Source organism: Heterocephalus glaber, unplaced genomic scaffold (genome assembly GCF_053883595.1).
Source record: "Heterocephalus glaber isolate CG9 unplaced genomic scaffold, H.glaber_assembly_v1.0 deba00001472, whole genome shotgun sequence".
In the NCBI taxonomy this organism is placed as follows: Eukaryota; Metazoa; Chordata; class Mammalia; order Rodentia; family Bathyergidae; genus Heterocephalus; species Heterocephalus glaber.
Genome location: NW_028258315.1, coordinates 18284639 through 18298939, shown reverse-complemented (window position 1 = coordinate 18298939; position 14301 = coordinate 18284639). Strand labels below are relative to the sequence as shown.

The 14301-nt window shown below is 37.0% G+C and overlaps 2 long non-coding RNA genes across 3 annotated transcripts in view; one reads left to right on the top strand and one right to left on the bottom strand.

The window, feature by feature from the left end:
* The window catches only part of LOC147826218 (uncharacterized), an 81484-nt gene that overhangs the window by 65190 nt on the left and 1993 nt on the right, over nucleotides 1–14301 (bottom strand). The gene's annotated exons all lie outside the window — the stretch shown is intronic.
* LOC101700534 (uncharacterized) overlaps nucleotides 13342–14301 on the top strand; it is an 84176-nt gene continuing 83216 nt past the window's right edge. The window contains exon 1 of the long non-coding RNA XR_205370.3: nucleotides 13342–13617. This is a non-coding gene — a long non-coding RNA (uncharacterized LOC101700534). The remainder of the gene's footprint in view (nucleotides 13618–14301) is intronic.

Here is a 14301-nt window from a genome sequence, read left to right as displayed (position 1 = left end):
TTTTTGAAATGTTTTTATTTCCTGAAAGTTATCAAGTTGACATTAAAAAAACCATCTTCTATTGAGAGTGGATTCCCATAAGATATTCTCACAAAATCTCAGCCTCAGATGCTGTACTTGAACCTCTTCTGGTCAGCCATTAGATTTGCTTAATTGCATTATCTTTCTAAGTCTAATAAAGGATATGTGTATTGATTTGGTAACATTTTAAAGCAATATGTATGAAACACTAAATAAAATGAAGAAATTGATAACTTTTTGTTACACTGCATGGCAGGTACAATTTCTATCAAAAATTCCCTTCAGCAATGGAATTTAATGTGTCAGGAGTACCATGATTTTGTCAGCTTCCTTCTTACCTCTGAACTTAAGAATCTATCAGTTGTTTACTTGCTTGCTGGTCATATTTCCATCCCCATGCATCTGTGATCTCTTGTAAGCAGGCTGGAAGTCTGTAAACTATTCAACAAGTCTCTCTTACAAAGTAGCTTTCTTATACTTTTCTAGCAGGTGGCCTTAGCAGGAGACTTGAAGGTGGGAATAAAAGAGAGGGTATTTTCTTTCTTTTTGGTGTTAGACAGTAGTCTGGCAAAAGCAGCAGAATAAAAAGATTCCTTCCATAGTTTTGCAAAGTAATAGCTGTGGTGGTTCTAACCATAGCAAAAGAACATCCAGAGGATTTAATGACCCAGATCATGGACTTTCAGGTAGGATCTTCTGTTTTCTTCTTCCCATTAGAGTGCATGTATCCTCTTGAAGTTATTGATCACATCCTTCCCTTTTTTCTCCTTTTTCTCTTTCATTGCTGACTAGCCAATAACCTGTATTGTTAGATCCATTCGAAATTCATGAAGTTGTCACTGTTTTCTGGATTAAAACCTGATCAATGCATTCAGTAAAACCACACTGAGCCTTTACCCAGACAGAGGAAAAGCCCAATGACAAATTATGAGATCTTGATGCTAGTTGTTCATACAAGTTTCAATTAATGAGTAAATAGCAAATATTCATAGGCAACACAAATTTTTGTACAAAATTCTAATGAAGAACAAAAGAAATATAAAGATTACATAGTTTAGCCACATAGGGTGTCACTTTATAATTCAAGGAGAATTTTGGTTGAACACTATTTATCTTTACTCAGTTTGGATCAATCTGACATTTCTCCTCCATTGATGCAGAACCCGAACTACACCGATACAGATACTTCTCCTTCCCATGGCCATATTATATCAAATACATTAATTTTATGAAAAGCAGAACCTCAGTCACACCAGGAAGCCTCTTCCTACCTCCTTTAGCTTCAAATATCTGCTAATTCTAGGAAACAATCATTTTTGTTCATCTCAAAGAGCAGAACTTCCCACCAATCTGTCACAGAAATTTTAGCAACCTATCTCATTTTGGGCTCTTTATTACAAGCTCCTCTTCCTGAAGTGGAGGCTGGAGGTTTGTATTAGTCATCTTGTTTTTTTTTTTTTTCAAATCTCTGAGACTGATTTCGTGGTGGAAGGGCCTGGCTGAGGAAGCTGCTCACTCCATTGGGCAGCCAGGAAGCAGAGTGGAAAGGGAGGAGCCAGAGAGGTAGATCTGTCCTTCAGTGGCACACACCTAGTAACTCATTTCTTCCAAACAAGCCCTACCCTCCACAGCACAGTAAACTATGAATTCATCAATGGACCAATCCAGTGAAGATGAGTATAGAGCCTCCATGAATCAATTACCTTCAGAAAGCCACAGACCTGAACACATGAGACTTTGAGGGGCATTCTAGAGCCATAAAATAGCAGAGCTTTGTGAAGCACAGGCACACAACATAGTCAGGAAACTCTCTTTTAGACTGTCTTTTCATTTTAAATGTCTCACTGTGAGGGAGTACACGTAGGCTTCTTAGTTAGAACTCCCATCCACAACACTCCTACTAATCTGAATGTGTCAATTCTCTGTCTTGAATTAAATTTAGACCCAAGTTGGAATCCTAGCTATTTACTTTTATCCCTAATTTATTAATACGTTCAGATGCTATATAACATTTTAATCAACAAGCTATATACAATGGCAGTCTCATAAAATAATGAGGTTCAAACATTCCTATCATCTCGTGACTTAGCTGTTGTTACATTGTAGTATAAAACATTTCTCACATGTTTGTGGTAATGCTAGTGTACACAAATCTCTTGCATGGCCTATCCTATAAAACTATATCATCTACAACCATGTGTGCTATATAGTACTTTATAATGACAATAAGCAACCACATTACTGGTTTACGTATTTGTCCTATATTTTTGTCATTGTTTTAGAGCATCATCTCCTACTTACAATAAAATAATTGACTGTAAAATAGTCTGCATTGTCATGTCACCAGCAATATCTCTTGAGAGTATCGAGAGGTCATCTGGAGTCACTGACCTGGACCATCTAGGTTTGTGTAAGTACAAACTATGAAATTTGCATAACAACAAAGTCGCATAACAATGTATTTCTCCAAAAATATACAAGTTGTTAAGTGACACCTGACTATATTTCAAGTGTCCCTGGAATTATCTGTGTTTCTATGGAATCTAAAGTTTGAGATTTGAACAAGTCAGTTTCACAGTTGTTGAATTCTCTAACACATTTAAAAAGAGCCAGAATAGGAGCAGGGAGGGATATTTGGCATAGTACAGGTCTACTCCTGACAGCAGTTGATTCCAAAGTTCTTTATGTAAATACCTATCATAGAAATGCTTACTAAGCAGTAATAAAATTTACTTTACCATTTTGCTTCAATATCATGGAGTCTCAAAACCCAGTTGTCCTTTTTTCTAATTTGTTTCTTCTCAGTCACCTAATACCATAGCTGCATAGGATTCAAGCCCCTTAGTGTTAATTGAGAGAAACAGTTGCTTCTGGGAAGCTTGTTAGTTTCCAGATCTTCTAATATTCAAACCAAGGTTAGAGAGAATCTTACTGAAAGTCACCTCGAGTAATGTTCAAAACTCTCCTGGCTCTTCTTCTGTTCTTTTAAGGTATGTAGTGCTTAATAAAAAGTTTAACTTTTAAAAGATTAATCACCAAGGAATAAATATGTTCTGTCCATGGACTTCCCACTTTCTTCTGTGATACTTGAGAATTATCTCTTTTTTTAAACAAAAGCATGCCTATATGCTTGAACATGCCTACACACGCATGCACACACGCATGCATGAGGTGTGCACTGAAGTGACATTTTTTATGCCTTTCACTTTGTGTGTGCCAGTAGGGACTCTGGAACGATCTCATCACAGGGAGCTTTGAAAATGAAAAAGAAACTCATTTTTCATTCATTTTATTGTCAGCCCTGTGCCTGCAATTGTAGCCTGGATGGCAGTGCAGGGCTTTAGGGCAGGGGTTTCTGCAGTACCTTTCTCTCCTATTATAAGTCCATCTTAGAGTTAACCATTTTCTCCAAGGAAGGAATGCTGTAATAAAGATAATTAAATTGAAATTTAATATAGTGGGGCATTGCACTATAGCTCTGCATTAGATGAGGGTTCTGAGAGAAATCATTTACTGTGAGGGTGGAGTGTATGGTATGTAATTAACAATTATGTTTGTCAGGTTTATGAAACAGAAAATTAATAACATGGAAACTGTAAAACAGTGAACAAAGCTGCAAGTATGAATTAAAGTGACTTGGCTATCTTTTATTTCTAGACCACCGATGTCATTCTCTTTCAGAAACTGAACATGAATCGTGTTACTCATATTTTGAAAAAATTCCATTCACTTTAAGCTTAGAAAATTTTCTAAGAGCAGTAACTATTAATCTGGACTGTGTATTAGAATAATTTGAAGAGATTAAAGACGTCCTAATGCTGAGGCCTATTTTAGACCTGTCAAAGCAAAATCTCTGAGTTTGGGACCTGAGCACTGATATTTTGAAGAGCTCTACAGGGGAATCCTAATGTGTAGCCAATGTTGAAGACCACATTGGTACACCTTTAGTGTGAATGATTTCCCCAGAGGAGGATATTAAGTTAAAAGAAAAAGGAAAGGAACAGAGTAACTACAGAATAATTAAGTATTCACAGACTGTATTCAACATGAAAAATGAAACTCTGCAGGATTTGCCCACCAATGGGAAGGATTAGGAAAACAGAGGGCCATGGCTAATATTTAGACACCTCTACTTCCTGGGAAAACAATTTGGAGAAATCTTGGCCTCTTTCTACCATTCACTCCCTGGCCTCTCACTACCATTCACTCCCTGGCCTCTCAGAATCCTTGAATATTTTTGGATTTTTCAATGAGGTTGGGCACAAAATTCCCCAAATTATTGTGGGCAAGTGTTGGTTCCACCTTGGCCAATCAGAGCCCTGAGAAGGTCTATGGCAGAATAAATGGAGACTCCACTCAGAGTCATGATCCCTCAACTGGGAAATAAAAGCATGTATGCTTGGTAGATTCCCACACTAACCATGCCATTGGCATGCAGCACAGCCTGCAGATAACTGCAGAGACCGAGGGCTTCTGTAGTCAAATCATCAGTCCTTGCTCCAAGGGGAAAACTGGTGTGTGTGTGATATGTGCCTGTGTGTACATATGTATACTTACATTATTATATGTGTATGTGTACATAACACAGACCTGCATGCGCGCGCGCACACACACACATATATAAAATGAAAAAAAATCTCAGAATATTCCTTAATACATAGCATTTCTTTATTAGTCTCTTTGAATTTGAGAGGTCACCAAATTAGAGTAGATTGTTGGTGAGTTTATTATTTATTTATTAATTTGGATAATCTACCTTTGATGGAATACATATTTTAAAGCTACTTTCCTGTAAATTTCATGTGCTTTTATTGAGAATATTTGAATTTGATAATGGTAAATCATTTAAAAGTACTTTCAAAGACTACTTACAAACTAATTGAATTTTGCCTGTTGTTTGGAATTTAAGCATATTCTGTGCTTAAGACAATAAATTGTGTAGGAGTCAGCTTGCATCCTGGGTTTTACATGCTGGAAGTTTCTTTCTTTTTCCTGACTCAATTTTGACACAAGCTATTAGAGTTATACACTAACTAGATAAATCTTTTCTTGCTGTCATATTTGAAGCAAACAATGTATTTGATTCTGACCACAATCAGTGAGATTCTAAAGGTTTCCTTTGACACATGGTCATATACAATGCAACCACAGGATTTTGATAACATTTATTCTCAGATCAGTTTTTCCCACTGTATATTTTTCTACAAAGATTATTCAGATTTTTCTGACATTAACTCAAAAGAATGAGGAAAAGCAATTAAGCATGTGACTAAGAACAAAAGACTAAGCCTATTAAAATATTAAAGCTTTGAAATTTAAATTGGTTTAATCACATGTATCAATACAACTCATTTTTAATTTGATTTTTCTTCTATTATGTATTACTGCTTAAATTGGTAGACCATGGTTGTATTTATATAACCAAATAACTAGAGTGGAAAGCCTTGTAGTCTTGGCTTTTTCAGCTATTTCTGATGGTAACTGTCATGTGTAGCCGGACAAGACAAGCTGTCATCTGAAAGTAACAGCCTTGTGATGTCTGAAAATTGTCCCTGTGTCACAGAATTATATCTGCAATCTCACACTTTCAAAGTAACCCTAGATTTCCTGCTATCAGAATATTTAGATTTCCAGAGCACTTAAGAATGAGAACTATTTTAACAAGTAATTTGCATATATTAGTGAGAATTTGAAAGCATGAAAGATAAATTTCTAAAACTGCAATTCCAAGTGATCTAGTTTTTATCTCATGCAAAATATACATTATTAATGTTCCGTGATGAACATAACATGTTAACTGAAGTCCAAGTAAATTTTATGGAAAATCTTGGGCTAAACTAGAATGTACGTGAGAGATATATTTGAGAAATATATTTTCAAAAATCTTCATTACTCAATGAATCACCAGGGTTGCAGTTTTTATTGTATCAGCAAATAAAAATCTCTTGATATATAGAAAAGTGTTTTTAACTATTATTAGTCTATGAGTAAAAAAATTGACTCTTTGTTCTTTTCAGTTTTGCTTTTTAGATCAAGCTCTGTACAATTGTCACATGTCAGGGAGGCAGGTGAGAAACCTCGAGAATAAGTAATTATAGCTTTCCTGGTTAAGAATTTGGTCAGTTGGGGTCAGGTTGAGTTGTAATAGGTGGTAAGGAGTGGATCTCGTACATGGAATGTGGTCCTTGTCTAAGGACTGCGAACAGAACCCCTCACCAGCAATTAATGTTCCCTGGTCACACATTTCTTTTACAGAGACCCTTTTCAGATGCTGTCTGGATCTTCAAAAGTTCCAAGGTCGTCTGAAGCTGGAAGGGAAGGTATTATGTGACTGGTAACTGGTCCTTTTGAGTGGGAGGTTGGGAAGCTGGTGTGAGATAGTTGAAACCCTGGGCTGGGCTGGGCAAGCACATTCTGCTTATTCCCTGTTCCTCTGAACCCTGTTTCTCTGACCTGTTTAAAGGCCCATCTGAGGAGTCCCACAGTAAGGAAGATTACAAGTAACTTCCAGTATCCCTGACCAGTATGATAGCTGAGCATGGCCAAGGAAGTGGTTAAGTACTGTATACCTGAACCAGCAGCAGGCCCTGTGTCTGTCCACTCCTGACCAGGGACAATGGTTTCCTACAGTATGGATCAAATTCTGAAAGTATGTGGCGCTCTGAACAAAATGTGTCCTCTAGAAGGGCAAGAGATGGGAGGAGGGGAGCTAGAGGTGGATGCATTCCTGAAGGGACTGCATCCTTATTTTTACACAAATTGTACTCTTACATTTATTTACAGACTGTGCCTTTTAGTGGCTTGTAACCCAGCTGCCAGGTGCTTGCTCTAGCAAACCTAGTAAAGGCGTATACATGTTTCCAAAGTGGAACTTCCTCATTATTTCTAAAATACCTAATGTCTTAGTCACAATACCCAATTTCCCCAAATTAAAGAAGGAGGTTTATTTTGGTTCACACCTTTATAAATTGTAGTCCATGGTCGGCAGGCTCAGACACAGAAGCAGGGTGGTGGATGGGCCAGCAGTGGAGAAAAACTGCTCGTGTCATGGTGGCCAAGAAGCAGAGAGAGAGTGGAAGAGCTAGGAGGAAGCTACACCCTTCTGTGAGGCCCTCAGTGACCTGGTCCCACTTCCTAACATCACATTTAGCTATGGATTTACCTGTGGGTAAATCCGCTGATGAGCATAGCACCCGCCATGATCCAAACACCTTCCCAACATCTGAGGGTTTGAGGGACACTCCAGATCTAAACTGTAACAATTGGTATGAAAAAAGTTCACCTGGATTTAATAACCAAATATATTAGTTCAAGAAATTTCAATAATCTAGTTGATAAGTTAAGACAATGGAGAGTTATTAGACTAAGAAATCCAGTATTGTAAATAACTGAAAGATTTAAAGATGTTTTATAATATACATTACTTACTAACATGGAAATATTTCTTGGGTAGTGAATACCAAGATTTTGATGAAAATCATCTTGACAAAGCATGAATCAGATACAAGGTCAACTCATTGATAACTTAAAGCTGTACATAAAATAAGTCAAGTTCAAATTTCTCTTCAAATACCATAAGTACTTGGGAGTTTAATAAAATACAACAGTATCTTCCCAATGCTTTTGATTTTATTTTTCTTGTTACAATTTTACAATATCAATAAGATAAAAGAATATTTGAAACCAAATGCTAAATGGATATTCTCAGGCTTCTTTCTATTTGCCACAGTACATGTTCTATATGTTTCATGAAAAAAGAGGTTGATAAGATCCCCAAATATCTGTCCATATGCTTAAATGATATCCTTAAAAATCTATGTATGCATGTATATATGTATCTCTGTGTATATATTTGTATCTGTCCTTTATATATCACCTATCTAAATGGCAAAAGTAAAATAATCTCTCTTCTGAATACCATCTCACTTCTTTATCCATTCATAATGGTGGGTGAATATGCATTTTCCTTTCAAGAGATCATGCTGAGCAGAATATTCATTATGAGCTAAGGTACATTAATGTTATTTTGATGAGAGCATGTCCCATAAGCTCACATGTATGCATCTATAAACCCCCATAGCTAAAGAATTTCTTCAAGTAGAGCTTTTAGGTAAATATAAAACTAAAATAAAAAAAATAAAAGGAACTCTAGCATTTTGGGCTAATTTCTATACTTTAAGTTAATTTCATGAAAGGATAGAATGAATCAGAACAAAAGGAAATGGGGAGTATAAAGATGATTAAACGCTTACATCCAAAATCTGGAAAATCCAAAGTAGTCAAGAAAGTCTGCATAAGTACATGTATGTACTTAATCACTTATTTCTTTCCATCATATACTAAATTCCTTACCTACTTACATTCACTTTTCTGAAGTCATCTGTCACTTGGGCAGTTAGCTCCTGTTATTTTAGATCGGAGACACTTGGAGTCCTGTTAGTTCTCATGGCACATGGATATGATTTTGAGATTACAAAAGCCTCACAATTTTACAAAACCGTTTTTTATTTTCACTATTTTGGACTCTTTCTGTCACTGCCTTTGTTTTTCATAGAAGACAAAATGACAAGGTTTTTTTTTTTTTAAGTCTTTTCTTATTTTCTGCAATATGTATTTTTAAATCACACTGACAGTTTTATTCCACAGCACACCAGCAATTGCTAAGCTCTCATGAACAACTCTTTCCCAACAAAATCACTCAGGGAAGAGAGATTTAAGGAGACAGATTTCAGCTTCATGCTTCAGAAGGGAGGTAATAAATCATGGCACAGGAAAAGGAAAACAAGTATAAAAATGATGAAATGTACCTTGATAGGAGTTTGTTTTTAATCACTATTTTCATAGGCAAGTGCAGTTCTCCAAACTTGTCCTCTGTGGGTAGTACTTTAGGAAGCCACATGATTTCTTTTCAGCAGGATTCATGTATGCTCTCTCTTTTGCTCATGATTTTGCTGATTGCTCTTTGTATGGGCAGAATTCCAAATCTGGACAGTTTCAGGGCATGCCTAACCTTTCCACTAGGGGCTTCTCCCCCTTTCTCCTGCCTTCTGAAGAATTTGTGTACAAGTGCATGTCAGCCTGGATGCAATGGGGTAGTTTTCTGAATTGCTTAGAGCCAACTACCATTTACCAGCCTCTGAAGTGGCATTAAAGCAATGTTCATTTTTTAATGAGTATGAAATTTACTTTTAGCCAAACCCTCTAGCTGACAATAAAGTGTTCGCTGGGCTTGCTATTGGCTCTCTCTTTGGTAATTACTCTGTTGCTGGTGATTACTTTATCTTTTTCTGTGGATGTAGAAGCTTAATATGTTTGAGTCTTATACTTAATTTCAAAAGTAGGAAGAGTGGTAAAACTCTCCAGATTTCAAGTCTTCAAGTCAGGTCTCTTCTTAATTTTGAAACAAATCCATATGGTATAGTGGAAAGATCTATGGCAGTGGTAGAAGATCTAGATTCAAATTCTAATCCTACCCCTTAAATCAGGGGCTGGTGAACTACCAACCATGGAGCAAGTCCATTTCAACACATCTTTTGTTGTGTTCTTTGAGCTAAGAATGGGTTTTGTATTTTTAAATGGTTGGGAAAATTTGAAAGAAAAAGAAGAATATTTTGTAACCCATGAAAATCATATGAAATTTAAATTTCAAGGGTCCATAAATAAAGTTATACTGGAATAGAGCCATACTTATTCACTGATGTGTAGACTGTGGTTGTTTTCATTCTACAGTGGCACTGTTGAGTAGATTAAAAACTGACCTAGATAGAATAGTGACTGTAACCCACAAAGCCTAAAATGTCTTTTATCTGCAGCTTTACAGGAAAGGGTGGCAATGCCTGATTATGGGCACATTTTAATTGGCTTCCTCAGGAGCAGGGATCAATTACATAGTGACATCACAGAACTACAGCAAAGAATAAAGAAGTTTGTCATGCTTCCCATATGTAGAAATCTCTTTGTAAAAAAAGGAAAGACAGGATTACAGGTTATTAGTTGCTTTTCTCTGATAGTCACACTTGTCCCTCTACCAATTTGACTCAATTTATTTTTAAATAGATAGTGTATGGTTCATTTAATAAATTTACTTAAATTAGATATGATTTTGAAATAGGTATTTGAAAGAATTTATCGAAATAGTCACTGACTATTTTAAATCGTCCTCATCTCTGAAGATAGATTATATGGAAAGGTACCTCCATTCTCTCAAAATGTCTTTGGCAAAATTCCCCCAAAGCATATTTACATGTATAACTTTTCCACTTTATCCTATTTTTGACATGCTTAGGTGTTCCTTTTAATTGTTCTCATATCACCTTGTAGAGATAAAGTCAAGCCACATTCTTCAAACACATTTGGGCTCTATCAACAATTGCACACAAAAATAGAAGAAAAAATCGAGGTACCTATTCCACTCATCGAATATAAACTGTGTTTATCTTTATTATGAAGTTTAATAATTTAGGAGAGTTGTTTACATTTTCCACCTTGAGTTTTACATCGCAAACTGGTTTTTGGATAAAAAATCCCATAAAGACTTCTCTGCCGACAGGATGGAAGCATTTGCCGTCCTGCTAATGAAGGAAGAAATAAAGGAAATCCATTTGGTTATTTCCTGACTCTTGTCCAAAAGCAATCGCCTCCCGCTGAGGTTTGTTCTTAGTGTAGTGTTCGAACAGCGCTGGGCCTAGTCCAAACCTTCCGTCTATTTTGATCTAGGGAAGCTGACTGCTTTGATGTGTATCATGGTGCCGGACGTGCTGTGCCAGGTCTAATCAAAGGTACGGAGCTTCAGCGAAAATAAACGAGGAGAAATGATCACAGTGCTACACGCAGGGCTTTACAGAAGTCTGCAGACTGTGCAGCACAGGCCCCCTCCTCAGAGGACAAATACAGGAACCCCAGAGGGACGCTCTGAGATGAAGTAATTGCAGGAAAACAGAACAAAGGAAACAGGGGCAATAGCCTCAATCCCTTCGACTGTGCTGTACACCGATATTCTCCTGGCTGCCGTGGCTGTGCCCTGTGTGACTCCCTTTCCTCTCTCAGGGCACAGGTGGCCTGGAGTTGTAAGAGGAGCTGGGTGCTACAGTCCCTAGTTTCAGCTCAACACGCCAGACACAAACGAGAGTGGTACTGGCCTTACAGAGCTACCCCAGCTGGCACCAAGCCCTTGTTCATTTAGTGGCCTACGTAGCCACATCCAAACCTGGTGAGGGCTGCAGGTTTCAAGATGATTCATGACAGTTATTTATAGGACAAAAAGTCCCAGCCCAGTGTGGCACCACACTTCTTAATCCCAGCACTCTGGAAGGCTGAGGCAGGAGGATTACACATTCTAGCTCAAGTTAGATAACTTTGATTCTTTGTGAGACCATGTTTGGAAAAAAAAAAAGGCTAGGGATATAGCTTGGTGTGAAGGCTTTGGGCTCAGTCCCCAGTACCTCTCAAAATGAAATAAGAGAATACAGTGGACCCTTGAGTTATGACTGGCATGACTTATGAATAACTTGGGTTACAACTGGAATTTAGTTTTAACTGACAAAGTCCTAAGTTACAACCTGAATGCTGGTCACTTGTGGTTCCAGATGGTCTCAGATACAGATTTAACCCTTAAAGAGTTCTGAAAGGAGCACTACAACATCCTTTCCTGGGTGGGGTTCATTGAGAAATCCTGGGCCAATGTCCAAGGACACGGAGATTTGCCTGTGTACTGGAGAGAGACTTTGAAGGCTGCATAGAGGCACCTGAGCCTTCATTGACCAACTTGAGTTACAACCAGCCCTCAGCAACTAAATGAGCTAGTAAGTCAAGTGTCCACTGTAAAATAAAATAAGCAAAAAGTCTCCATTAGTTGTCTGCCGAGTCTACCAGTGGAGTACAGTGTTCCCAAGCATTTTGTACTGTTGTCAATTCACATAAAATGTATAATACAGTACAATAATGCACAAAACTTTAGATTCTTATAAGATTTATGCCTCAATGTATTATTTTATGCATGTCCAGAGGTTCAGAATACTTTATTTGGAGGTCACTGCTATATTTTACACATTAGTCATTTTCTGAAAAGTCCTCTCAATTTAAAATATCAAGGTTCATCAGATTTTTCATTCTTTAGGGTGTTATGAAAGACTGTCATTTTTCCAAAACTCTGCTTTCTCTGCCCCAATGCCAGCTTCCACTCCTACCCCTTCCAAGATCTCATCTTATCACATGGTAATAAATATCACAAATATTTTGACAACTACCAAGGGTTTAGCTCCAGACAAGACCACTCTCTCCCCTCACCTGTGGATTCACACACTACTGTAAACTTAATGTGTCAAACCTTAATTCCTTCTTTCTCCCAGTGAATTGCTTTTTTGCTGAGTCCTCTTCAGATCAGTAAAGGCAAGGACAGCTTTCTGTACTAAATGTGGGCTTATCTTTAACTTTCCACTTTCTCTCATACCCTACATAGCCATATCTTCTAGAGACATACCAACGCCTTGTGTCACTGTCACCACGAACTCTCTCATCCAAGTGGCCATCCTCTCTGCAACACTTTTCTATGAATCCTCCATACACTCACCATAGATTTTTCCTAACACAAATTCCAGAATACATTGTACTATAAGCATTACTCAGCATTCTCCAGTGGCTTCCCATCTCAGTGGGAGAAAAGAAAAGGAATTTTACTCCCTTTCCCTTTTGGATTTCACGGTATATACTCTCAGTTCTCTGCTCCAGCCTTTGTGATTCCTAGAATTTACTGATTAATGTCCTACTTAGGGATCTTCCCATTCGGTCTTCTGCCAGTCAATCTTGTCACTTCTTTACTTTTTTTCCTATCTTGGCTCAAATAGCTTCACCTCAATGAGTCCTTCTTTTACTACCCTAATTAAAATTATAAATTTCCCTATGTTTTTTCCTTTCTTTCTTTTCCTCCATAGTACTTCTCAGCATCTGACAAACTATGTGGTTTAATTTTTGCTTATTTTAATGCTTCTCTCACCTAAAATGTAAGTTCCATGGGGGCAGGAACTTTTGGTTTCATTCACTGAGTATTCTTGGCACAAATACGATAAACCTGGGACATAATAGCTGCTACAAAAATGCATCTGAATGGATGAATGAATAGATGTGAACTGTAGATGAAAAAGATATATATCAAAATGTGGCTATCCTCATTATCACTGAATTAATGGTGATTTTAATTGGTTATATGCTTTTCCATAGTGTGATGGTTAATTTTGTTCATCTATAAGGTTGGATTGAGAGATACCTAGAGAACTGGTTCAGCACACTTCTGGGTGTGTCTGTGTGTTCCAGAGATAATGAGTGTGTCTGGGTCTCGAATGTGGGCAGCATCATCCAGTAGGCTGGGGGCCCAGATGGAACACAGAATGGAAAAAGGAGGAAGGGTACATGTTCCACTCTTCTTGAATGGGTACAACTTTTGCTGCTACCATCACCCCTAGATTCTTCAGCCTTGGACTGGGGCTGCGTCACTGGTCCTTCTTATTCTGAGGTTTTCAGATTCTTGGGCTGAGCAGCTACTGGCTTTCTAGGCTCTGCAATCTGAAGATGCCATTGTGGGACTATCTAGCATCCTGTCATGTAAGCTAATCTAATAAATCTCTTCTTATAATTATATACTTTATATTATGCATAAATTTTCTTTAACAAAGAATATCTATTAACTTTATCATCAGAACAAGAGAAATATTTTATTAAATGCATTTCAATGTTAAAGGAAAAAAAGATACAAAAGCAATAGAAAGCCAAAACCAAAATCTTGATTGTACGAGGATGAATATATCATAAAGATGTATGAGTATAAACACATAAAGGAAAACAAAAGTAAATAGACCAAAATTCTAATAATACTTAAGTAACAGCCAAAACAATGGGTCATATTTTCTTATTTTATTTCTTTTTATTAATGCACATATATTCCTTTGAAATAAAACAAATCAACCTTGACTGTAAAAGTTAAATGGCTAGCAGATAAATGAAATAATAAGTTCATAATGTTAGCTATCAGGTATTCATGAACAGTCCTAATGAGTTGTTCCAATCCTGCTATTTAATTTTTCAAAAAATGTTACTGATTTTTTCAGTTTATTATTTTCTATTGAGATATGCAATTTAACTCAAAAATATGATTTCCTCTTTTTGCTTTAAATTCATTTCCAAATATTGAATTTGTTGCCATCCCAATACAAAACCTTTTTAGGCTTGCATATTTAGTTTTTTGGGTTTTTCTTGTACTGGACATCGAACTCAGGACTTTGTACTTGC